This window comes from Suricata suricatta, chromosome 15, assembly GCF_006229205.1.
Source record: "Suricata suricatta isolate VVHF042 chromosome 15, meerkat_22Aug2017_6uvM2_HiC, whole genome shotgun sequence".
NCBI lineage: Eukaryota > Metazoa > Chordata > Mammalia > Carnivora > Herpestidae > Suricata > Suricata suricatta.
The window spans coordinates 31413471-31440802 of NC_043714.1; the positions used below are offsets into that span (position 1 = coordinate 31413471).

Here is a 27332-nt window from a genome sequence, read left to right on the forward strand (position 1 = left end):
TTTGGATTCCACTTCAGACTTCCTTCTCTGAACCAGTCCACTTAGCACACGTGCTCCAGCTATTGTCGCCCTGAGGCATGCATTGATCGTGCAAGGTACCTGTCTCTGAGCAGGTAGTCCACTGCCAGGGTTGATGGCAAATGATATATAGAGGGAATACAATAGTTTCCGATCGTGGCAACACGTTATTATGCATTTAGTAGCTTACATTAAAGCCATGCACTTTTATTCTCTTAACACTTCTGATGGTCAGAAATCTAAAACGGGTGCTGGAGCTAAAATCAAGATATTAGCAGGGCTGCACTCTTTCTGGAGGCTTTAGTGGACGTCCAGCTCCTTGCCTTGTCTAGCTTCTAGGAACTGCCTGCATTTCTCATCTTGTGGCCCCTTATTCATCTTTAAAGCCAGCAGCTTAGCATTTTCTCTCTCTTTTCTTTTCTCTCTTCTATGGAATCTTGTGATTATATCAGGCCCACCTGGATAATCCAAAATAATCTTCCCATCTTATGATTCTTAATTTAATCACGCCTGCAAAGTCTCTTTGTGCTGTAAGATTACAAATTCATAGGTCCTGAGAATTAGAACATAGGCATCTGGGGGCCATTATTCCACCCACCACAGGTAGGAAGCAGAGACCACTTATCAAGGGTTCATTAAGTAGTGGTGGAGATCGATGGGGGTGGTAGATGGAGTATTGAGGAGAAAACTGGCTGAATGGGGAGAAGAGATGGATTTCAGCCCTTGACATAATTGGATTGGCATATTTAGGAGAAGAGATTCAGGAAAATTAGCTTCATCTTGAGCTGAAAATGATGTAGGGGTTTTTGTTTTTGTTTAAATGCAGATACGTATGTGTGTGTGTGTGTGTGTGTGTGTGTGTGTGTGTGTGTGTGCGTGCGTGGAAGGGGCAGCAAGGGAAGTAAAGGTGGTTGAAAAAATATGATGAACTAATAGTTTGATTACTACTGCAAAGAGTATTATTCTTTGAATATTTTTTAATTGAGTATGGTTGATACAGCAGAAAGGAGTGGATTTTTCTACATTGTTATTTTATCTGGTGATCTTACTGAATTGTCTAAGTTCTGATTGGTCATCCACTGATTCTACTGGATTTTCTAGGCAGATAACACATTATATATTATTTTGAAGAACATATCAATGCTGATGTCAATAATAGACACATAAGACATGGTGATTAAAAAGAACTAAGAATATGTGGTTTGGCAAAATGATTATCAATAAAATCATTCATGTGCACTGTTCACCTTTGGTTCTTCTATGACACAATAATATGAACGTGAGTCAGACTAATTTTGTTGTGAATTTTATTTTATAAGAGTTATTAAGTCTATACAGATTTGCCAGGTCATCATGATTGGTATTTTGTGGCATGCCTATTCACAATTAGGAAAATAGTAAAGGTAACACTTTTCTTTATCAACACTTTTGCTTCAAATAGTCTCTTGTTGCTTTTATTACTAATGAGAAAAACTCCAGTTTCTTTTTATGTTGAGTTTTATTTATTTATTTTGGGAGAGAGAGAGCATGCATATGTGCATGTGAGCTAAACAAGGGCAGAAAGAGGGAGAGAGAGAATCCCAAGTAGGCTCCACACCATCAACACAGAGCCTGATGCAGGGCTTAATTCAAAGACCAGGAGATCATGACCTGAGCAGGTTCAACAGTTGGTTGCTCAACTAACTGAGCCACCCAGGTGCCTTGAAAAACTCCAGTTTCTTAATTTAAAAACTAAACTTTGTCCATATTTTTCCAGCCCCTGGTAGAGTGCTATGCGCAGAAGCACAGCACAATAAATACTTGTATTCATGCAGTTGTAAAGTGTTGTATCAGCTAGTCATTTAAGAAATGGAGATTTACTGGAGATATCACAATTCCAGACTTTAAGCCGTATTACAAAGTTGTAATCATCAAGACAGTATGGTATTGGCACAAAAATAGACACATAGGTCAATGGAACAGAATAGGGAACCCAGAAATGGACCCACGAATGTGTGGCCAACTAATCTTTGACACAGCAAGAAAGTATCCAGTGGAAAAAGACAGTCACCTCAGCAAATGGTGTTGGGAAACTGGACAGTGACATGCAGAAGAATGAAACTGGACCACTTTCATATACCATACACAAAAACAAAACAGGAAACCATCAAAATTCTACAGAAGAAAACAGGCAGCAAGTTCTTTGACCTCAGCCACAGCAACTTCTTACTAGCAAAGGCAAGGGAAAGAGGCAAAAATGTTCCTGGAGGAAGGGAAATCAAAGCAAAAATGAACTACTGGGACTTCATCAAGGTAAAAAGCTTCTGAACAGCAAAAAATCAACATAACTAAAAGGCAACTAAAAGAATAGGAGAAAATATTTGCAAATGATATATTGGATAAAGGGTTAGTACCCCAAATCTATAAAGAGTTTATCAAACTCAACATCCAAAAACCAAATAATCCAATGAAGAAATGGGCAGAAGACATGAATAGACCCTTTTCCAAAGAAGACATCCAGATGGCTAACAGAGACATGGAAAGGTGCTCAACATCACTCATCACCAGGGAAATACAAATCAAAGCCACTATGAGATACCACTTCACACCTGTCAGAATGGCTAAAATTAACAACTCAGGCAACAATAGATGTTGGTGAGGATGCAGGGAAAGGGGAAACCTCTCACACTGCTGGTAGGAATGCAAACTGGTGCAGCCACTCTGGGAAACAGTATCTAGATTCTTTAAAAAATTAAAAATAGAACTATCCTACAACCTAGCAATTGCACTACTAGGTATTTATCCAAAGGATACAAAAATGCAGATTTGAAGGGGCACATATACCCCAATGTTTTTAGCAGTGCTATCAACAATAACCAAATTGTGAAAGGAACCCAATTGTCCATCAATTGATGAATGGATAAAAAAGATGTGGTGTATAAATACAATGGAATATTACTTGGTGATCAAAAAGAATGAAACCTTGCCATTTGTAACAACATGGATGGAACTAGAATGTATTATGTAAGTGAAATTAGTCAGGAAGAAAAAGATAAACATATGATTTCACTCATATGTGGAATCTAAGAAACAAAAGAGATGAACATAGTGAAAGGAAAGGAAACATAAAAAGGATAAAAACAGGTAGGCAAACCATAAGAGACTCCTAAATACAGAGAACAAACAGGATTGCTAGAAGGGAGGTGGGTGGGGGATGGGCTAGGTGGGTGATGGCATTAAGGAGAGCGCTTGTTGGGATGAGCACTGGGTATTACATGTAAATGATGAATCACTAAGTTCTACTCCTGAAATAAATACTATACTGTATGTTAACTAATTTGAATCTGATTAGAAAAGTAAATTAAAAAATGCAGATTTAGGTACTTTCAAGTCATGTCTGTGAAAATGTTACTCTTTTAACTAAAAACTCATCTTTTCAGTGTTTCTTCTAAAGCAATCAGAACTGAGTGACTTGCCTGTATTCTGAGCTCTTCCTGCCTTTAAATGAACTCATGATTGCTCTCCTCTTGCCTCCACTATGTCAGTTAATACTGGCACCATTATCAAGAAGGCAGAGTCTAAGCCCACTAGTGTCTGTCCACTAAATGCCAAGGTTCTTGGGATCTTCCACTATCTTTAGCGGATACTCAGTAAACATATGTTAAGTGTTGGGATGGAGAAACAATTGAGTTGAGTTTATTAATTTATTTCATTGGGGCATTCGTGATACTGTGAACAAGAAATTTGAGCCCACCAGAATAAGCCCCACCTGGAACTGGTTGAACAGAATTTTCAATCAAGTAGGACTGCTATAATACACACTAAGCTATGAAACATCTCATCTCTGGAAAAGGTGCCAGAATCTTAGTACACGATTTTCGGGAAAGAGATATCATCTCTACCTAAGACTTGGTCTAATCTTAGTACTAGTAACTCGAAACCTTCTAACTGGAGAATAAATAAGTTTCAATTTTTAATAGATCATAAACTGTGACAGAGATGAGAGTATCGAATTAGCCCAAGCATTAGCCACCCTGCAGTGCCAGCCGAGGGGCTGGTGGACAGAGAGCTGCTAGGGAAGGCTGGAACGGAGTGGGTGCTTAGTTTCTTCTCCTGGTACTGGCAGCAACAGCTGCTGCTGGGCTCTGAAGGCAGCCCTATGCCCTCTCTCTATGGCCAAGAGATGGATGAGAACAGCTCCAACAGCTAAGAGATCCAAGATGAGATGGGGGTTGGGGTGAGAGGGCAGAGGGGGCAGGAACTTAGGAGAAAAACTGGTCTTTGTGATGCGCCTTCGCTGTGGGAAGCAGGATGATTAGTCATCATCAGTCTATAAAATGGTGGGGATCTGTGAACTGAGTTATCATATCTGCTTGAGAGACTAAATGACATCAGTTTTGAGAAAGAATAACTTTTCTTATGTGAGGAGTACACGTACTGGTGTCTCACTTCAGAGCAACATGAAAACATCACAGGCACATAAATCTAGAATCAGATACCTTCAGCTCTACCATAATGGATGATGAAAGGTGAGATTAAGTGAGTCTGAAACTTTGCCTGACCTGATAAACTTCTATGACTTAAGAAAGTGAACCCTGCTTGGCTAGACACAGCGCCCTAATATTATTATGGTAAAAGGAATTTCTCACATCGCAGGCTGGGGAAGCCAAATATGGTCCTCCTGCCACAGTGTTCTGCACCCATCCGCACACAGAACTGTCACCTTAAGAATCACACTTGGAAGAATTGATACATCACTTAATAGATTTTGCTAGTGTTTTATTCTTAATAAGTTTATGAACAGTTGATCCACTTTTAATAATTAAAAGTTTTTTTCCCCTTTACCTTCAAAATAGCCTAAACTTGTTCATTCATTTTTGATTTCATAGAGAACAACCATGGCCACAATCTCTGAACACACAGATGAAGAAAACAAAGATATTGGGGGAAAATGATAATCTGATTGCATATGCATGACCCCTCTCCAGTTAAGCCCAAGTGATCTCCCTTGGTCTTTGGAGACCGTTTGCCTCTGCCAGCTTCCAGTGTGCAGCCTGGCAACTGGGGCTGGCCCAGAGAAGAGGGGCAGCCCCGAGAGGCCTGAGGAGGTGGGAAGCCCACCACGGCTTTCGTCACTGGAACATACGGAAGTCATCTTTCCCCCTTTGCCTCCAAAAGGAGAATTTTTTGGTTCTTTGCTCACCAAAGGCCTCTAGTGTGTGAACAGATGTCCTATGGGATCGTTGGGTAGGAAGCCGAAACAATAGCGGATCATTGCGAGAGAGGAGAATTCGAAACATTGATAGTATTCTTTAAACACTAAACATAAAGTTTTATAAACATTAGTTTATAGTATGCATTTAAATTACAAGTGGGCCTAGATCTCAGCCCCCAAATCTCATCTGTAGAACTCCATGCTCCTGAAAAATTAACAGGAGTATCTGAAATAAGTGTACAAGTTGCTAATTGAATCAGGGTTTGTAAAGGCAGGCATTCCCGGTAGATGGGTGAAATCATAACACCAGGCAATTGTGTCTGTGTTATTTTATGTGTTAAAAAGTGAGTGGTAGGGGCGCCTGAGTGGCTCAGCCGGTTGAGCGTCCGGCTTCAGCTCAGGTCATGATCTCCCGGTTTGCGCGTAGGAGCCCCGCGTCAGGTTCTGTGCTGACAGCTTAGAGCCTGGAGCCTGCTTCCGATCCTGTATCTCCCTCTCTCTCCGACCCTCCCCTGCTTTCACTGTCTGTCTCCGTCTCTCAAAAATAAATAAAAAACATTAAAAAAAAAAAGAAAAAATCTTAAAAAAAAAAAAGTGAATGGTAGGAGTGCCTCGGTGGCTCAGTTGGTTAAGTGTCTGACTCTCGGCTCAGGTCATGATCTCAGTTCGTGTGTTTGAGCCTGTGTCAGGCTCTGTGCTGACAGCTGAGAGTCTGGATCCAGCTTCAGATTCTCTATCTCCCTCTCTCTGCCTCTCTCCCACTCGTACTCTGTCTCTCTCTCTCTCTCTCGAAAATAAATAAACACTAAAAATTTAAAAAAAAAGTGAATGGCAGGGCACCAGCATAACATGATCTTGATTTTGCGTATATATATATTTTTGGCATAGACACATGCATTCAGTAAAGAGTGCGTGGAAGGAAAAACCCCGATCTCATATCAGTTGCTGCCTCAAAGGAAAGGTGATTGAAAGGATGAGAGATGAGAGGGACAATGAACTTTTACTTGATTCACGTGTGTATTGTGTACATGAACATATACTGGTTTTGTAACAAAATCATTTAAGAATTTTTACATTAAAAATATCATATTTAAGAATTCACAAAAGGAACAAGAACCATTTCTGCAGTTTCTGTGAGTCCACAGAAATCATGGGAGTTCAGCTGATGGGCTTCCTTTCGAATACCATTTTATCACTTTAAAAACCGGGAAACCTCCTCACCAGATGAACACCTGGAAAAGTGATTTTATGTCATGTGATCTACATGACAATTACACTCATGTGGGGAAAAATGTCTTTGTTTGAGAAAATCCAAGGTGAAAAAAAATCCCACTCAACTCTATGGCATAAGAAGAGAAAACATATTTAGTGACTGGAAAAAGAAAAAAGGGTCATAGTTTGGAAGCACATAAAATTTTTGTTCCATCGTTCCTTTAAGCCACTGGCTCTCAAAGGTTGGCACACATTAGAATCACCTGGAGAGTTTATTAGAACACAGATTGTCTGGCTCCACCTTCAGAGTTTCTGATTCAGTAAACATAGGGTAGAAGCTGAATTTGCATCAAGTTCTCAAGAGATGTGATTGCTGTTCTGAGAATTAGACTTAGAAAACTACTGTTTTAAGAATATTCCGTGTATATCCTTGGTCAGAAATGGCTGAGATTTCCAGAAGCAAGAACAGAAAGAAAAGTAAGAGGTACACAAGTGTTAGCTGATACTGGAATGGAAAAAGTGGATTACCTACGGTTTAAGACCAAACAAGGCCACCGCTGAGCTCTCTGTTACCGCTGAGCTGTATGCTGCAAATCGGTCTTATATGTTATATAAAACATATGCACTGAACAAATCTAAAGGATGTTAGCATAATAGATACTTACATGTCATCAATTTTCATTTTTTTCTCTTCATTGCTTATAAGAGAATATTAACTGTACAATTTAGAGCTAGTCACATTAGAAAATAAAAGCCAAAGAGTATTGGAAGAAAAGGCAGAATATTTGTGAGTTGCATTTGTAATAAAAAAAACTTCTGTCGTTAAATGTGGTGCTTAATTGCTTTAGGTATATGGAAGTACATTTTTCCTTTTTTGTGTATCCAAAACAAACACAAATACCTTTTTGATGATTGTGTCACACTGTGACTGAGACAGTTGACATGCACAGTGTGCTCTTTTGGTTTCCCTGTAAATTTTTCAAGACTGACTCTTTGTTTTTCTTAAAATTAAACTGTTTGGGGGAAAAAACATGTTAAAAGAGTAATTACAGAGAAATATAATTTTGTAATATTTTGGGAGGCAGCACCCCATTCCTAAGGTGGTCCAAGAGCTGTAAATCCAAGCCAAGAGATTTCAGACTTGTCACCAATCAATCTTATAACTTTCCCAACAAGGTCCTGCCTCCCAGAAACTAAATCAGACTTTCTCCTTGGACCAATACCAAGCCTCTGGACAGAGCTTCAACAGGGGGATTTTGGGGTCATGGGTTTTCTCCAAGGAGGCTCAGAAAATGCTTCCCTTGCAGTTGGAGTTTGAAGGCTGCAGCTCAGTGGCAGACCAGGACACCTAGGAACATTTTCAAGCAAGTAGCCACTTCCCTTCACCTCTGCTACTCTTGTACTCTGATCTCTGGACTCTTCCCCCTGAATTTCTCCCCTGCTCCAATTAAGTTGTACATAATAAATGCATGGTTGTCTTCGATATTACAATAAACTAACTTATTTACTTTGTGAAAGCTCTTACTCCCTTTAGGGAAATCAGAGGTCTAGATTGCAGTTCCTTTACAGATCTGTGAAATATCCATTTTATCTTTCATGGTATTCTCTCTTTCAAGTTTGCAGTTTTCTAAAGCTACAACTCTGCTACCCCACTTTGAAGATCACCCCAGATTGCCTACAATGCATCTCTTCCAATGCCAACTCCTATTCAAATTTTTCTAACCTTGGCTAGTTAGCCATCCTAAAACAAAATCACATCAGTGTGTTAATGGCATATTAGCCATAATTAACTTCTTCCAGTCACATCTATGTTTTACATGGTGATTTTAAATTCAAGGAGCCTTCCGTGAAGAAATAAATTCAAACAATGGAATGTCATGAAATAGTATAGGACACCAGAGGAGAGATTTTTGGCCAGAGCAGCTTCCCAGGGTTCTTCACGCCAACTTGACATCCTGTAAGAGTTGTACTTAATAAGATATAAATGAACGATATGCTTTTTAAAGAGAATGCTCTTGGGGCACCTGGGTGGCTCAGTCAGTTAAGCCTCTGGGTTCGGCTCAGGTCATGATCTCACATTCGTGGGTTCGAGCCTGGCGTAGGGCTCTGTGCTGACAGCTCAGAGCCTGGAGCCTGTTTCCGATTCTTGTCTCCCCCTCTCTCTGCCCCTCCCTGCTCATGCTCTGTCTCTCTCTGTCTCAAAAATAAATAAAAAAACATTAAAAACATTTTATAAAAAAGTATGCTCTTAACCGCTACCTGAAGGGGAAATGAATGGCCACATACACTTGATGAATTGATCTTGATGCCCTTCATTCATCCCCAACTTCTGTAGCTCATGTTAGTATATTCCTTACTTATTGAAAGTTATACTTGTTTATTATTAAGAAATTGTTATAGTCTTAGACCTGTATGTACAGGTTAGGATTACAGTTCTATAAGTAGCTTTATATGATCAACTAAGGTAAGATCTCTGGGCTTTGGCTGCATAGAGGTCAAGGTATCCATCTCCTGTGTAGTAAGAAATCACACAGCGCTTGATCCTCTTGAAATGAGGCTGGGAACTGAAAGGGAAGGGAGTTGAATTAGGTGCTTGTGAAGCTTGTGAACATTACTTAGGGCTAGCTGGTCCGTAGAAAAGGTTAAGACTATTCTACAGAATGAGGGATGGTTGTATGTAAAATATATCACTTAAAAACCCATTGTATTTTATATTAATTTATATTGCTTCCCCTTCTCTCTGAAAATGTCTGCCTATCTCAATTCTGCCAGGGAATAAATTGGGAGTAAACTTTGTTCAGACTTTTTTCAGATTTCCGGGGAAAAGAATCACCGTGGTAGTGTTATCATAGGAAGAATGAAACTTAGAGAAACCAAGTCAAAGCTCTTCAGACTTAGAAATTTCCATTCCAGCACAAAAACCTCAGGGGTTCTTTAAAATTTTAAGAATTTAAGTTGTTTTCTATTTTATTTTAAGTTTTAAAATAAAAGATATGGTATCCTTGTGGTCACCTTGGTTGATTTTATTGTAGAGTGTGAGACATCTTAGCTTAGATCTATAAGCATGAAACTCAGAAACCGTCTCTCAGTCTGTCTATTTGACTTGGCTTGCTTATAAAAGTAGAGATGTTTTTTATTTTTACAGACTAAATAGAAAGTAACTTCAGCTTTATAAAAATGTAAAGTACTGTCTCTATAACATGTACTGATACACTATTTTTTATCTGTGTCGGGTTTTCTTCCTTTTTTAGGCAATGTTTATTTATTGTCTTTTTTTTCACAAATTATTTTATCAGTCCTGTATCAATGATGCACAATTTCAGATTGTATCTTGTCAGATCAAGACACAAAAATAAGTTAAGATATAAATAGTACATACAAATAAAAGCCTCAGTTATGTTAAGTAGATATTGGAAGTGTCAAATTTATGTTTTCATACTATTTTAGATACTTTTGGAATTTTTAGTTTGATGTCATAATTCTTGTTTGGCTGTCTGTATCTAACAAATAAGATCTCAGTTCAGTGTGATTCCTGCATGCCCCCTTGGATGGCCCCCAGCCATTATGACTTTACCATCATCTTTAGGATTGTTCTCCAGGCTCTGAATCAAACTTGTGTGTAGGTAGAGGGAGTTCAATGGAGAATTAGATTATCCTGCCATTTTAAATGACACTTAGAAATGGTAAGCTGATTCTATGACTTAGTCCTAGTAATTGGTGTTCTATTTTGCCTAAGACCTGAACCTATATGACAATTTACCTAAAGACCTGGATTTCTCTCCCTAAACTTAAGGTTCTAGCTCAATAGTGGGTCCAGTGTTCCCAGGGCTTCTAGATTTGTCATTTTTACTCCTATTTTGGTTATACACTTCTTTAAGATTGTAGTAGTTGTATCTGTGTCCCCTGAAAATGCATGTATTCACAGACACGCACATTCACACACACACACACACACACACACACACACACACACACACACACACCCCAATTTCAGATTCACTTTCAGGGTTTTTATGAACCTAAATCCCACCTAGGAGTGGGGTCCCTGAATATTGCAGGGACAATATGACATTATGTGTCATATACCCAGCTGAGGCAGTATCCTAAAGCACATATCATCAATTCCATCTTGCCCTTTGAACACCCAAATCTTGTCAGCAATAGTCAGGTAGAATCCACCCAGTACAAATATTTGTCTAAAGCAGTGGCCAGAAAGATTCCTTGATTTACAACTTTATGAAAAAAATAAAACCATTTGCTGAACATGAGTGAACATTCAAGAAGAACAATAAAGATTCTACTATATTGATAAGAACCTAATTGCACACAGTGAATTATGGAGCAGCAAATTTCTGATATGTGTGTTCAGTTCTTCTAAACTAAGGAACTTTGAACTCCTTTTTTTTACTAAACTTTTATTTTTAAATTTTAGATTTTGAACTTCCATATACAGATAAATATAGAATACATACGAGATACCTGTGTATCTTCTACCCAGATTAAACAAATGTTTATACTTGTCATATTTGTTTCAGACATCTAAAGTTCCCTTTTCTAGCCAGGCTTATTCCCCTCTCTAGAAATAGCCATTTAAATGAAATTGGCATGTATGCTTCCTACACCAATTTTTAAAAATATATTTTATTACCAAATTTACTAACATACAGTGTGTACAATGTGCTCTTGGTTTTGGGGGCAGATCCCTGTGATTCATCGCTTACACACAACACCCAGTGCTCATCCCAACAAGCCCATTACCCATCTTCCCTCTCCCCCGTGGCCCCCATCAGTCCTGTTTGTCCTCTGTATTCAAGAGTATCTTATGGTTTGCCTCCCTCCCTCTCTGTTTGTAACCATTTTTTTTCCACTTCCCTTTCTCCATGGTCTTCTGTTAAGTTTCTCAAGGAACTTTGAACTCCTATATTAACAGTGACTGAAAGGCCACTGCCTGTGGTCTGTAGATTATTTTAAGCTCAACTATCAAATATTCATTAAACATTGACAATGTGTCAGGCTCCAAGCTAGGTTTTGTTGATAAAAATATGAATTAGGAGCTCAAAATATAATACAGAAGATATGTGTGTAAATAAATAATAATCAAGGTACTTCTGCTCTCCAGGTGTAAGCTCCATGGTAAGGGTTTCACATATATTATGTCACCGAATCTTCAAAACAGTTCTAGAGGCAAGCTTGTTCTCATCCTATTTTACAAATGAGAAAACAAAACTCATGGACAAATTGAGTAAATATACCATGGTGGAGCTAAAGTTCATACCTGAGTCCAGGCAAGACTCGGGTTTTGGAGGTTCTAACTTTGAAAAAAATGCACTTTGCACCAATTAAATGGATATTATTAGAAGCAAAGCTTAGCAAAACAAAGCACTCCCTTCCTCCCAAAAACCAGAAAATAAGAAATGCTGGTTATGATGTAAGGAAACTAGAGCCCCTTGTACGTTTCTTGTGGGAATATAAAATGGTGCATTCACTGTGGAAAATGGTATGATGATTCCTAAAATATTAAACATAGAACTGCCATGTGGTCCAGTAATTCCACTTCTGGGTATATACCTAAAATAATTGAAAGTAAGGACTTGAATAGATATTTGTACACCCATGTTCCTAGTAGCATTATTCACAATAGCCAAAAGGCATAAACAATTCGCATGCCCATCAACAAATAATGGATAAACAAAATGTGGCGTGTACATACAGTGAATCAACAGCCTTCAAAAGGAATGATCTTGCTACAAATGGGTGAACCTGGAAGACTATGCTAAGTGAAAAAGTCCAGACTCAAAAAGATAATACAAATATGATTCCACTAATATGAGGTACCTTAGAAGAGTTAAATTCATAGAGGTAGAAAGTAGAATGGTTACCAGGGGCTGGGGAAATGATGTGGAAAACTAAGTACTCTGAAAGACTGATGTTACTGCCATGTTTATTCACTCAAGGTTATTTTATTAAGCGCTTACTATGTACCCGAGTGCTTACATGTGCAATTGAGGTTCAGATGGTTTGTGTTTTGCCTAAGATCAAAGGTAACACAAGACTTGAATGAGCTGGAGCTAGCATTCAGGTCAGGCCTTTTGCTTTCACAAATACCATATTCTTTCCCTCTCTTACCTCCTTCCACAAATGGCAGAGAAAGAATTCTTGAGTGAGATGGAGAGTTGGACTGGATGACCTATAATCTTTGGGATCACGTTCTGTGAATAACATCACTAACGTGCTTTGACTTTGCAGATAATGCTTTGATGGCTTCTGACCCTCTTGGATGATCTATCCATGACACCTGTCCACAAACACTTTAAAGATGGAGCAGTTGTTCTAAAAAGTTTCTGAAATAACTGAGCAGTGAGTGTCAACTTTAAACATGCACAGGGAATGTTTTAATATCCTGTGCTTATGTAAATGCCAGGACCTGATTGGCTGAAGGTCACTTGAGAGGATACATAGCAGGACAGAGAGAATGTGGCCTAGGCAAAATTTGAAAGTCAAAGACAACTTGCACTACTTATAGGTGATGGTAGTGCATTGACCTGGAATTGAGGGAGACACTGGAAGAAAAGAAAAAAGGTCCAAGGCCAAAACACTGGGAGTTGGCATTTGTATGCACATAAAGCTCCAAATTTACTTTAATGGATCTACAGATAGAAATATTATTATGTGTGACAAACTAGGTAACTGATAACGCATCACCAAAGATGAAAAAGAGGATATTATCTGATAATTTTAGTCACATTTTTTGTCATTTATATTTTTATTTTTTAAAGGGAAAGTGTGTGCTTATTAAAACCCATCATTATATGATGTAAATTTAGAACACCAATATAGAAAAAGAAACCTCTCTAATTTTTTTTAAAGTTTATTTATTTTGAGAGAGACAGAGATAGCGCAAGCAGAGAGAGAGGGAGACAGAGAATCCCAAGCAGGCTCTGTGTTGCTAGTACAGAGCCAGAGCCCCATGCAGGGCTTGAGTCCAGGAAACCATGAGATCATGACCTGAGCTGAAACCAAGAGTCAGATGCTTAACCAACTGAGCCACCCAGGCGCCGCTAAACTTTATTATCAGCATTTAATAGGCATAAGTAACAAACATGAAAGCTTTAATTTATAAATAGCAGGAATGCAATCATGCCAATTTCAAGTTTTTTTCTTTTTAAAAATCATATGCAGAATTATTTTCCCATTACCTCATTCTTCACTCAACTTCTAATAACTGGTCAATGGGTTATAGATGAGAACAGAATCTAGATGATTTGTAAGTTCTATGTTCAGCTTTTACTCTTTAGTTTAGACTTGGTTATGAATACCAAGTCCCCGGGTGATTTATTCTACATTTTTTTGTTATTATAGTATTTTAAGTATGTACTACTATGGAAAAAATTAAACTCTTTGATGTTCAGAAAAGCTTCGGAATCAGTCGTAAAGTTAGAGTGACACTAAAGCTAAACATCATTTCTCTATAAGTAAGAAAACTCTCCCAAAATAAAAGCATTCTCTATAAATCTCAGAGGAAAGACAGGGGAAAGGTGATTATCTTGTCATCATTGTGAAAGCGGCCAGGCCTGAAAATGTATAATCAGTCAGTCTTGCTCTTAGATTCAATGCCATGGCTCTAGAATTCATATGAAGCTCTTTCTGATCTCAGAGTTTAATTGGCCATTTGGAACTGTCACTCAGGACCCAGGACTCTGAAGCTAGAGTTGAAAAATCCTTATCAGCAAACATGACATTTCTTTCAGCAGACAAGTGACTCCACTTGAAATTTAAGTCTGGCTTAGGGCTGTGTTTAATGACCCGTATCATATCAACATCACTGGCTTTCTCTGACTACCTTGCCTTTTGGGAAATGTAATTATATATATTTATATAACACTGAGTTTGCTTCTGACAAAAGAGAGACAGGTGACAAAAGATCAGCCAAATCTATTAGAAGATAAATGATTACATAAAACAATCTAAGATAAATATTGTGGTAAAGTGACCCTCCTTTGTATATATAACGTTACATTATTATTTTATTCATGTGATGCCCTGATACCATGCTGGCAAGTGTGAATTATTAGGATCCTTGCTGCATGAAGACCGAGATGGGGTCCACCATGAACTAGTCATGATGGTGGACCTTTGACAAAATTCCCAACAGCTTATAGAAATAGATTTCATTTCTGTAAAATGGTGATTATAAATACCAACTGCATAAGATGCTTGTAAAACTTAAATAAGATAATGTCTTAAAGTACCAATGCAGTGTCTAGAATCTAGAAATTCTCAAGAAACTGTAAGGTGGTATTACCTTAAAATATATAAAAATTTTGTGTATTTGATTGCATAACACTTGAGCTAAGCTAGTTTTTCTATCTCAAATGTTTAATAATGACTTTTTCCCATAAATAATCACAACCTTGAGGCTGGAGTCCATTTAAAGGTTAAAGACCTCCTACACTTTGACTTTATTCATTTGTAAATTTAGTGATTCTCACTCAACCTTTGTGTTCCCTACTGAACTTTCTTCTTTTTGAAAGTCAAAACTATGCAGCAAGTAATGATTTCCTTTCTGGCTCTGGTTTCTATATGTCCATTCCACTACTTCTTAATCCTGATTTCTTAAATGTATTTTCTTAAACTCATGTTCATATAGTTTAATGTGAGCAATTTTCAAACGTTTTGAAAATAGTACATTATTGAAGAATTTTATAGTTACTATCAATTCAATAATATGAGCATTTAAGAGTTAAGGGAAGTTTTCAAGGTTTTTAGGACATTTGGGAGAAGTCCTACTGACTTCCTCCTCCTCTTTCTCTTCCTTTTTCTTTTAACTGCTTCATTGGATATAATTAGCACAGTGTGGTACTGGCACATGAATAGGCGGACAGTGTAGTGAAGTTGAATAGAAAATCCAGAAATAGACCCAAATACATATGCAAATTTAGTATATAATTAAGGTGATGTCTCAAATCACCCAGAGAAAAGATGTACTTTTAAATAAATTTCTGGGGAAAGAGGAGAATTTTTGAAAAATAGATACAGTTAGATTAATACCTTATTCTTCACACAAGAAAAAAAAAACATTAAATGGGTCAGAGATTTAACCAAAATAAAGAAAGAAACAAAGAAGGAAAGAAAGAAAGAAAGAAAGAGAGAAAGAAACAAAGAGAGAGAGAAAGAAAGAAAGAAAGAAGGAAAGAAAGAAAGAAAGAAATAGAAGACATTATTCTTTAATTTTCTTAGAGATACTTTGCTTCATAGGACTCTCCTCAGGAGAACTGCTTTTGTAATAATTAAATTATAGAATTTTATTGCATAATTAATAGTTGGACAATAGTTGGAGGATAGAACACAAGAGGTCATTAGCAAAATGTATCACTTCTTTCCACTTTATAACATATTCATATGCAGAATATTGCAACAATAAATAAGAATGCTATTTTCCTAACACTGTATTTCATCTTAACAGAAATATATATATATGGAAAGGAAAGCTACAAAGCCCCACTGTATTGTCCGGAGTATTAATATAATGAAGGTTTGAATGATACCGGCATTCTGGATTGTCTTTTTTTACCTGGGGTGATGCATAATAAAATCAAGAAGGTTTGGAAATGCTCTTTTTTTATATAAAATGAAAGATGGTCAATTATGAAAGTGGATATGGGAAAGAATTATCAGAGGCTTCAATCGTAAGTGCATTCTCGGACAAATGAATATTAGAAAAGACAGCTATGGAAGGTAAGAATCTGAAAACTGACCTTAAAACTCTTATGGCCTTGTACTTACTCCTTGAATTGTTCTCATGTACTCCTAAGTGCTGTGCACTCCAGTTTGAAGACATGAAGCCATAATACAACTTGTTTAATTTTCCATGTAAATTAAAGAAAAACTTATAATAAGAAGGATCATAGATTGGAAACATAGCCTCCACCAGTAAATTACTCAGAACTTGGCAATGGTAGCTCAACTTTAAAAACAATTTTTTTAAATGTTTATTTAGTTTTGAGAGAGAGAGAGAGATGCACAGTGAGAGTGGGGGAGGGGCAGAGAGAGAGGGAGACAGAATCTGAAACAGGCTCCAGGCTCTGAGCTGTCAGCATAGATCCTGACGCAGGGCTCAGACTCACAAACTACGTGATCATGACCTGAGCGGAAGTCGACACTTAAACCAATGAAGCCACCCAGACGCCCAGATTGCTCATCTTTAACTAAATTGCAGGTGATCCTGAAGTCCCTTCTAGGTATGACACAGCTATATATTTCTGCATGGGTAAATTGGGTTTATTTAAAGAGGCCTGAAAGGAATCAACTCTTTTAAACAGAGGCATCACCAGTATCTGAGGTGAAAAGATAAAAATACAAACCTCACTAAATCTATAAAGAATCAAGAATGAGGATGGGTACATCAGAGGAGAGATTATAGACATGCCAAGTGGCCACAGAGCTATAGCTAATGCATTACACTCAAAAGCCTTTCAAATATGCAGTCATCAAGAGCATTTGGGAAAATAGTATCTAGACCCAGAGTTGAGACAGTAGACATACGAGTATTAGTAAAAACAGCAATTTAGGGGGTAAGTTGTGAGGACAAATTCTTATCTTACTTATGTATGTATGACCTCTTCTGCAGTTTTGTCTGTTCGGCCCAGCTCAAGATGGTCACTCTGATCCACGTTTACAGTTCATTTTATAAGGCCACAGGCATTTATATCTGACCTTTGTTGTCTCTTAAAGCAGTATTATGAACTAGCAGTATCCCTTTCCAATCAGACACTGAGAGTGCCCGTCTATCTGGTTCCTTCCTTCTTGTGCATCAGGTTTCTTCTCTGTATGAAAACCCATCACTTGTTCCCCTTTTCTACTTTCTTCTCATATAATCTTTGTTCACAAAGAAGGAGGAAGTCCCACATTTCCTTATTTAATTCACTATAATTGTGAAAACATAACTGTAGTAAGGTAACAATAGTCTATTTTTGAATTTATGAATAATAAAACTTGTATTCTTTAATCAATTGAATAAAAATTGAACTGAGACATGATTAGGTTGAGTCCCAGGAATTAAAATTGTGTGTTTTTTCAAATGGTGAATTCAATTCTAAAAAATATGTTATAATTGGAGAAAAATTACTTTATCATTTTCCAGAACTGTTTCGATTGCATAACAGTTCACTTTTATGTTTTTGTGTGTGTTTGGATAAGGAAAATGGAACTTAATTGTATTTATTGTGGATAGTTGCTAAAAAGGTTCAATTATTTGCCTTACCCAAACAGCTATGCTTTGACTTTAGTTTCCAAAATATACATCACCTACTAGGTATTTCAGTGACAGGTTGCTGAAGAAAAAACAAATTAGTTCAAAGGTTTCCGTCTGTTTGCCTCTCTGAAAATGAAATACTATTGAAACAATGATTTTCAATCTTACCCCACACTCTTCAAAATGCTAATGTGAATTCTAGAACCTAGGCATATATGAAAACCTTGTTATTTGAAATGTGTTTAGGTCAGAAATTAGCTTCAGTTTATAATTCCTATTCAGGGGGTTTTTCACAAAAGGCCACCCCTTGTTGGTCCCTCTTTTATTTTCCACCCTCGCTTCCTGCCTCCCTTCCTTCTTCCGGCTCTTCCCTCCTTCCTTCCCACATTCCTTTATCCTTTTGTCCTTTCCTCCCTTCCTTTCTAAATTTGTTTCCCAGATTTTTCAATTAGTAGAACTAATTTTTTTTCACTTAATTAGACTTTGACACTTGGTTAAGATCGTATTTTCCAAGTGTTTCCAAAAATAACATATCCTAATATCACACTATATCCGTTTGTCACACAGAAGTGCCCTCCCCCCTCAAATTTAGTACATCTTATATACCCCAGTGCCTGCTGAATTTTTCTAAAATATCAATCACTTTTTTTTTTACCTCTTGTCTCTTAAGAATTTATAGATTTTCTTTTGCCTATTAAACTAAGTCCTATTTCCTCAATCTCATTAATTTTGAGTTGATTAATTTGAAGGACCTTACAAATAGGGCAACGTAACTTTAGTACTTGTGGGATATACTCCTACATTTCAGTAGTGAAAGAACTAGAACCTGGGGTTCATTTCTCCTGACCATCAGTACCTGTGAAGCACGTTAAACAGCATTCCTTATTGAAAAGTATGTAGAGAACAGCTTGGAAATGGAAAGACCAAGAAAGTAGAGGAAGTCAGTATGGCAAAGTTAATGGCCTAAGTGGCTTTTGGAGACAGTCATAATTCTTGGAGCACTGTTTCAGCAAACTGGAGGAGAGGCCAAAAGTCATTTCTTTCTGCTTTTCTTCTGGGAGTCCATGTGCCAAATTCTTCATCAATTATTTCTTTTAATCCTCACAACAAGCTTATGGAGAAGGTACCCTTACAGCCCTATTTAATGTATGGTGAATACAAGATTAAACAGCTTGCCGTGGTCAAACAAAAAGTGGTAAGGGTTGAATTCAAAGCAAAGCAGTCTGACTTGAGAGACTGAATGGATACTCTGTGTAACTTGAGAAGGCTACAAAAGACCTCCCCTGGACAGGACATGAAAGGGGTTATAATGTGCATATGAGTTTTGGAAACTGATAGGATTTGGAAACTTTTTCTGATATTCTTCCCTTTTGCTGCTCAAAGGCTAAACAAGAAAAATTTTAGATCCTTAATATCTAGGAAAGACCTTAGAAATTATTCAGGAAACTGAGGCACAGAGCTGTTAAATAACTAGCCAACATTACCAAGTCAATTGGTTGAAGAGTTAATACTAATTAAATGTTCATTTTTGGGGCTCTCTTTCCACTCCGTTCACCTATTTAAGTATACTTCAATTAAGTGTCACGTGCACAGGAAAGAACGCAAAGGAAAATGTTTTTAGAAGGGATCAGGATTAGAGCTGGCTCAGCTGGGGAAGGGAAGAGAGTTGTGAACATTACCTTGTAGAGCAGGTGGAATAGATATTTTAAAAAGGGGGGAAATAGGATTTCCTAGTGAGAGACAGTTTCTTTTCCTCACTACTCTGTCCCTAGATTTATAATGCAATCATTAATACCAGCTATCAATTTTCATTTCCCATTACCTTGTTTGAGTTTTGTCACTACCTGGAAGGCTCATACTCTTTTCGTCAATTCAAATTCTGTCCCCTAAGTTCCACCTCAATACTCTACACTGTGAAATCCTGCTCTGACCAGTTTAACCCTCAAATGTTTTTTTTTTTCCTTCCCTGGAATTCCTTTATCCTCATGGTCAAAATCGACAGAATACAACTCCTCCATTGTGCAATGTATAGGATTCTTCTCTACTCAGACTTGGAGGTAAGAATTCTCTTGTCTATCTCTCTTGTTTCTTCTGAAAATTTTATTTATATTTTACAAGCCATTTATGGAGTAGCTCCTAGAAGTCAGGCAATAGGCTGGGGGCTGAGTACACAGAGACAGATCAGCCCCCTCGCTGGCCCTCAGTGAGGGTGCAGAGAAATGAAAGGGATGAGAATGCAAACAAATTCTTATCATTCAATTATGACATTTTAATTCTATTATGGAGATATGTTCCAGATATAGTAAAGAGAACAAACGAGAATCTGTTATTTTCTGTAACTATTGTTCAAGATATGTTGGGACATAATAATATTACTTTAATATTAGTTTAAATATATTAGTCTATATTAGTTCAGATATAGATTTCCATAGTTGGAAAAGGCTGAGAATGATCCCCTGCTCACTTTTATCCGGACCATTTGGATCTACTTAGTTTTCTTAGAGAAACCAGAAACAGAAGATTTTTTTCCCTCCATTTACACTAGGGTAGCGACAAGGGAGTGATGAGGATGAATCCTTTAGGCACACTTGAGCTCGAACTTGAAACTGGTCACACATTAAATGTTTAATGAACTTTTGGTCAGTGAATGCTCTTACCTTTCACATGTGCCCCTTACTCTGTTTTAGATTATAATCTTTAAAAAGCCTATCAGATCTCAACTCTCTGGTTTAGGAGTGCCAATGCTTGCAGGTTTAACCTCTATTCTAAAGTAGCTTGCAAATCATGCTCAAATGTATTGGCACAAGGATCAGCTTTGTACTCTAGGAAGCTGTCTGCACAGAGTGTCATAGAGGCTGGAGAAATCAGATTTGTAAAAGGGAACAAGAAGCTGCCAGCCCTGGAGAGGTTTCAGAACCACCCACAGCTGGCTTCCAATGGCTATATAGGGCATTGGAGGGTAAGGAGGGACAGAGAAATATCATCTAACTACATGAAGCGTGTCCATAAATGGCCCATGGAACAGAATCTTTCCTCTACTCTGGGATTATAGAGGCTCATGGAAAAAGAATAATCAGGTCCCTCTATTATTAGTTGTTAAAGGAACCATCAGCATGGATGTAGTGTATAAATATCATTATTGGGGATAGATAATAATGCACAGGACATTGTGAAAGGAAGTCATGTCTGCATTTCCTAAAATTTTCTGAACTGGAAATTTTGATTAATAAACATAGCCACCATGGAAATATGTGAATACATTAACCTAATGTGTATACTAGAAGAGGATGTAAACAAAATTAAGATCTGAGAGAAATGCTTGCGAACTTTCTAAATATATTGAAATTTTGGGGTGGGGTGCCTGGGTGGTTCAGTCGGTTGAGGGTCCAACTTCAGCTCAACGCATGATCTCATGGTTTGTGAGTTCGAGCCCCATGTTGGGCTCTGTGCTGACAGCTCAGAGCCTGGAGCCTGCTTCTGATTCTGTGTCTCCTCTCTCTCTACCCCTCCCATGCTCCCGTTCTCTCTCTCTCTCAAAAATAAATAGGAAGTCTAAAGAACTAAGCTCAGAATAAAGGAAATACCAAGAGAGACTGGGGGCTACAGCCGGTGCTGGTGGACCTTGGATGCCCCACCAGCAGTCCTGCCATTACTGGGCCTGGCATTGATCACAATTACTGCTTCCTCTCAGATCACTTACTGCCTCTTGACACTGGACTCTGCTGTTGCCAGAGCCACAAGTGAAATGAATTCTGTACTGTTCCCTTTTCTTTGCCTTTCATTCCAGGGGTAAACTCATAGGAAGAGCATTCATTTGGATGAGCATAGATGTTGTAGTTGCAGGGAGCTCAGAGAGATATGAGCACTTCCCCCCTTCATCCTTCAGATAGAGAAGTAGGGCCCCACTTCTCACAGGTCTTGGCATTTCCTCAAATAAGAACATTGTCTGGATGCTGATTATTCAGCTGCTGTCCTTACAATCTTTGCTTGGGGCTGGGACTCTGCAAGTCACATTTCTCCCTGGCCACTAGCACCTGCCAGACTCTGCTTATTAGCAAGGGCCACTACAGGAGACTAGAAGGCTGAGAGAGGGAGAAAGGGCTGTTCCTTCCTCTTTTGCTTCATACTCCTGTAAGGAGTCACCCCCAAAATGGTTATTTGACCTGATAGGGATAGTCGATTCCAGTCTTTCCTCCTACTCTCTAAGAATCAACCTCCTAACTGCTCACCTCCTATGCCAACTCCAATCAGCCAGGGTCCCCTCCTTAGTAATCTGGGACTTAGCTTAGTGGGGACCCACTTCTGAGTTACTAAAGCACCAGGAGGGCTATACCTCCTACTAAAATACCTGGATTTCAATTCTCAGGAAGCTTCCAGGTAGCACTAACCCAAACCCTTCTCTTTGTTCCCCTAACTGTAGGGCTGGCGGATGCCTCCTGCAGCTACTAGGTCTGTGCTGACTCAGTTGTCTCCTTTGCCTTTTCAGTTGCCTGGTACCCATTCAACTGACGCCCCAATTCCTCACATTAAATTCCTTCCATTAACAAAACTACCATGGTTCTTGGCTTTTATTTCCTTGTTGTTTTCATTGGTTTGGGGATCTTGAATACTCTCCCATCCAAAATGACAAGTGTCCTTTAAAGCACATGCGTATAAGTAATTTGGTCTTTCTGGAGCATGAAGTATGAGACTGAGCACAGCAAGAGATGAAGCTGGAGACTCAGAGAAGGGTCAAGTGATGGAGAAATTGTGTGACCTTTAAGAAGTTTGTACTTCATTCTCTCAGTAGCAGACATTTCTAATAGACACATGGAAGCTGAATTTGTTCATTAACATAACAATTCTGGTAATGCATGCTGGAATGCATTGGGGAAGGCTGAGTTTAAAGAGAATAGTATTAGAGTATTGCGGAAGTACCAGAAGTATTGAAACAAAAACATAACTTGTTTGAATGACCAGAAATTTATTATCAAGAAAGGAAATATTGGAGAAGGAACAGACTTGAGAGTTAAAATGAGGTGATCGGTTTTGGACATATAGAATTTCAGGTGTTTGTGGGAGACCTGGTAGATGCATCTGAGAATTGGAGATATAAACTTGTGAATCTTTAGCTTATAAGTGAGAGTTGATGTAGTTTAGTGAGATGATAGAGAGTGGAAATACCCTGCTACACATCAGTGGAGCCACGGTGGGCTAGACTAGAGTGTCTGAAGTATACTGGAGTATGCATGTCAATACTGTAGGGTTTGAACTAGGTCTAAGCAGCCTTCCCAGGGTCTTGAGGAGAAAAAAAGAGCAAGAGAAGAGTCGGTAACAAAGACTTCTATGAGCCAGCAGAGTCAAGTCACTGGATGAGACCAAAGGGTAGGGGTGGGGGATAAAAATCAGGAAAGAAGTCAAAACTCAGCACTAGAAGCAACTGGAATAGAGCCAGACTAAGGCTGAAAAGTACTCACTGGATTTTGCAATTAATGGGTAACTGCTGACCTTAGAGAACACAAATTTGGAGTAGTAGCCACATAAAACTCAGGGGGTGGAAGACAGAATGGTAAGAGAGCAAGTTGAGTTAATGGGGTAGACCAACTGCTCATAGGGGAGCAACTGAGGGCAGGGTAATTGGAGGCTTTCAGTTTGGGACCTTGTCAAAGATGAGTTAATTAAGTTTATTTACCTGCTGACAAGAAATAGGTGCAGAGGAAATTGTTGAAGACATAAAAGAAAAACTGAGAAAAATATGTAAGTGGCATTGAGGTTCAGAGCTCAGATAAATGTATTATGTTTGGTTGGTTGTGTGCGCGCGCATGCATGTGTGTGTGACAAAGGGAAAGAAGATAAGGATGGAACAAAGGGCAGGTGAGTTTGCAGCTAGGAGTGGCAGGTGGTTGAAGACACTCAAGCCTGATAGCCTCATCTCTGAAATTGCAGTCTTGGATGGAGATTGGTAGTGGGCAAGAGAAGGTGATTGCAAGATTGTAAAGAAGAAAAGAAAGGCAATAGGAAATGATTTTTATTCAGTAATTAGAGCACAGTTGAGTCATTAAAAAAAAAAAAAAGGTCTATCCGGAAAAAATGTCAACCAATCAGGATCTTAAAATTTTGTTTCTGCTCTTCTCTTTAAAATAAAGGTTAAGTTAATGAATATTAAAGCCCCAGAGGAAACGTCAGTTTCATTCTTCAATTTTATGCGGACACAGCATTCCTTTCTAAAAGAAGGAGGTGGCCAATATCAGGGCTGCCCCATAGCTTGGGAGGAGACCTGTTGTGGAAAGCTCTAGACAAATGTGAATTTGAATTCAGAAAAGTGGTGCATATCTGTCCTCTCACAGAGGGCAACGAAGTTGACTGGCTACTCTGAAAGAGACCATGAGAGAGGCAGGCCAAAGTGATGAAAAGCTTAGTTTTGAGGCAAGCAGAGGCCTCAGCGCAGAGAAGAGGACGTAGTAGCAGACAGCATTAGGGTGGGTAGACTGGAGCTGAGCTAATGGCAGAACACATGGTCTCCTCTTGCTGATGGGACGGATCATGTGGTTGTCACTCTTCCCGTCCCCTGTTCTGTAGCTGTCCTGTGGTTTCTGTCCTCAGAGGTTTTCAAATAAGGCTTTCGTCTTAGTGTCCTTACAATTACCCCCATCACCTGAGCTGTAAGGATGGTCTTTATTCTATACATCCAAAAGAACCTGCTTACCGTGAGTGCCTTAAAAAAGGAAGAACACATTCTGATATAAAAACAAATGCAATCCACTGCATAGATTTATCAAGTCATCTCTCCCAGCCAGAAAATCTGCTCTTTGAGTAGGATTATGTGCAGTAAATTTATTTGCCAAGATAGAATTACTATACATAAAAATACTTCTGCCTCACATCCTCCTTCTTAAATGCATTTGCTCCAATAAGAATATACCTTCTGGATTTTGAATAAAATAAGAATCTAGTAAATCAGATCATCTGGGGGTTACCTATCCCACAAATCTTTATGATGACCTTAACTTATCTCTTTTATAAGCTCAGTTATGACTGACTTTTGTTTCCTGAATCCTAGTATAGTGTTAGCACATGATTGAAAATTAACTTAAATATTGTCCTCACTTGTGTAACATTTCCATATCTTTATTTTGATAAGAGGTAAATGCTTAGTAGAAAATAAATATTGTCAGGCAACTAAAATGTGTGGACCTATATTAGGCCCTGGCTACTCTAGATTGAACGGCATGTTCTCCCTTCTCAAAGAACTTATAGTCTAGTGGAGGAAATGAAAATGCAAAAGAAGTTCAATATACTGTGACACCTGCTTAGCATGTAGATGGGTGCAAAGCACTAAGAGGCATGGAGGAGAGAGTAGCTTTGAGGTAAGAGAGAAAGGGAGAGATAAAGGAGATTTTAATATACCACACCGTTGCTGAGTTTGGCAGGGGTGTTTTTAGTTGCAAAGATACTAAAATGTAAGTAAGATTGTCCTTGGCTGACAAAGACAGGGGAAATGAACTTGGGGGAATATAGGGACTATGGACTAAATTTAGACTTACTCCAAGCAGAGGGAATAAATAACATTTTTAAAACAGTAAAGGTGAAAAATCATTTGCGTTCAGGAACTAAAAGTAGTTTAGTATATGTATCCTTTATCTTTAGTCACACTAAAGCTGTGTAACAAATCATCCTCAATCCAGTGGCTTAAACAACAACCATGTATTATTTATCATGAATTATGGGTAGGCTGGGTGGATCTGGCTACATTCTACCCGTCTGAATTTTTTTAATGTTTATTTTTTATTTTTGAGAGAAAGAGAAAGAGAGAGAGAGAGAGAGAGAGAGAGAGAGAGAGAGAGTGAGCAGGGGAGGGGCAGAAAGAGAGGGAGACACAGAATCTGAAGAAGGCATGCTCCAGGCTCTGAGTTGTCAGCACAGAGCCTGACTCAGGGCTTGGGCTCCTGAGCCATGAGGGCTCCTGAGCCATGCACTCATGAACTGAGCCAAAGTTGGATGCTTCCCGGACTGAGCCAGCCAGGTGCCCCTGCATCCTGTCCATCTAAGCAGGGTTCACCCTTATATCTGTGATAACTGTCTTGTAGCCAGGAGCTAACTGGTCTAAGATGGCCTCAGCCAGGATGATATGTCTGTACTATGTGAAATCTCATCCTCTACTAAACTGGCCTGGGCTTGTTTTTGTGACAGAGGCAGTATTAGAGCAAAAGCACCTACGGCCCTCTGAGGACTATACAAGGAACCAGCTCATCACCCACTTCATCTAAGGCAAGGTCAGTCACCAGGCCAGTGCAGCTTCAAGGAGTGGGAATGTCCATAGGTGCTACATAGTCACAGAACAGAGTGTGGAAAGGTGGGACACTGGGGTCATTGTTGCTACCAATCTATGTCATGGTGTAGGAACGGAAGGGTGGTGGGAGATGATACTGGGAAGTTCACATACCCCCGGCTTTGTAAATGGAGATAAGAAATGTGAACAGAGGGTCAAACGAGACTTGGAAGGACTGGAGGGAAAGCAGCAACAGGATCGCTTTCTCACTTTAGGGAAATAACTCTGGCAACAATAAAGACAATGGATTGGAGAGATCAGACCCTTTCCTTGTAAACAAACATCTGAGATGGAACTCTGCATAGTTATCTATTTATTTATATCCCACCTCATTCCAAAAAACATATGATGCTGCAACTCTTCCATAGTTGTTATCAAAAATATATGTATTTATGCCCTGTCTACTTCTAAAAAGAATTTGAAGCAGCTCTAGTTGAATTCTGCCCAAAGTCCATCTTAGAAGTATGTCGCTGTCTGTATTAACTGAGCTACCAGTAAATGAAGCTCCGAGGGCTTCTAGCCAAAGAATATTCCTGGAGGTGAAATAAACAGAGGTGAATTTGGCTGCTTGAAAACACATGTAAGCTCTTTATTTAGAACTCTGATTCCATGGTGGCTGAAGAGAAAGAAAGGTATGGCAGGCAGGGTGAGTTCAAAAAGAATAGTTGCCATTCCAGGCATCTTAGGAAACACTGCAGTAATTTCTGCTTAGCAGACACAAAAATAGGCTGGTAGAGCGGAGAGCCTGCTTGTAGAACAAAGCTGAAATAATCAAAAAGACTGCAGAAATTGAACAAGTAACTGGCAAAGTTCAAGTTGCTTTTCAGCAGGTTGCTAGCATTGGAATGTGAAAAAGTCTACTTTGCTTTCACCCTTACATTTGCATATGAAAGCAAAATAAAGCAGACGCGAGGGTGAGGGGTATGGGATGTTGGTAGGAGGTTCTTCCTGAAACGCCATCGATTTTATTTTTTAATAACCAAGAGGGAAAATTCATTTCTTAGGTTCAGCATCTGTCAGTGTAGTAAATCCTCTAGTTTCAGGATTAAGAACCTTGATTCTACTGGTTTCATCCACCTCGTATACATTAACTGAAGACATGCTGTGCAGCTGTGTGCTAAATGCTGGGCTACAGAGATCGTTAGAGATGATCCTCTTTCTTCAGCTACTCCTGGGTAGACAACACGGAAACAAGACAAAGGGTCAGAGATAGGTTAAGTGCTAGCACCTAAAAATGCTGTGAGAACATATGGAAGAGAGCCCAAACCCTTGGTTTCTCTGTATCACTGCCCTTTTGTCTCACAGTTCATATTTTTGGGACAAGAGACAAAAGAGAACTATGTTCTTGC

The 27332-nt window shown here is 38.7% G+C and overlaps 1 long non-coding RNA gene across 2 annotated transcripts in view; it reads right to left on the bottom strand.

Annotated features, from left to right (window-relative positions):
• The window catches only part of LOC115279275, a 42793-nt gene that overhangs the window by 6933 nt on the left and 8528 nt on the right, over positions 1–27332 (bottom strand). Inside the window, exon 2 of one of the 2 annotated variants that reach the window (XR_003903325.1) lies at positions 26549–27154. The exons of the other annotated variant lie outside the window; for it this stretch is intronic. This is a non-coding gene — a long non-coding RNA (uncharacterized LOC115279275). Of the gene's footprint in view, positions 1–26548; positions 27155–27332 lie in introns of those variants that run through there. 2 annotated transcript variants of the gene reach the window in all.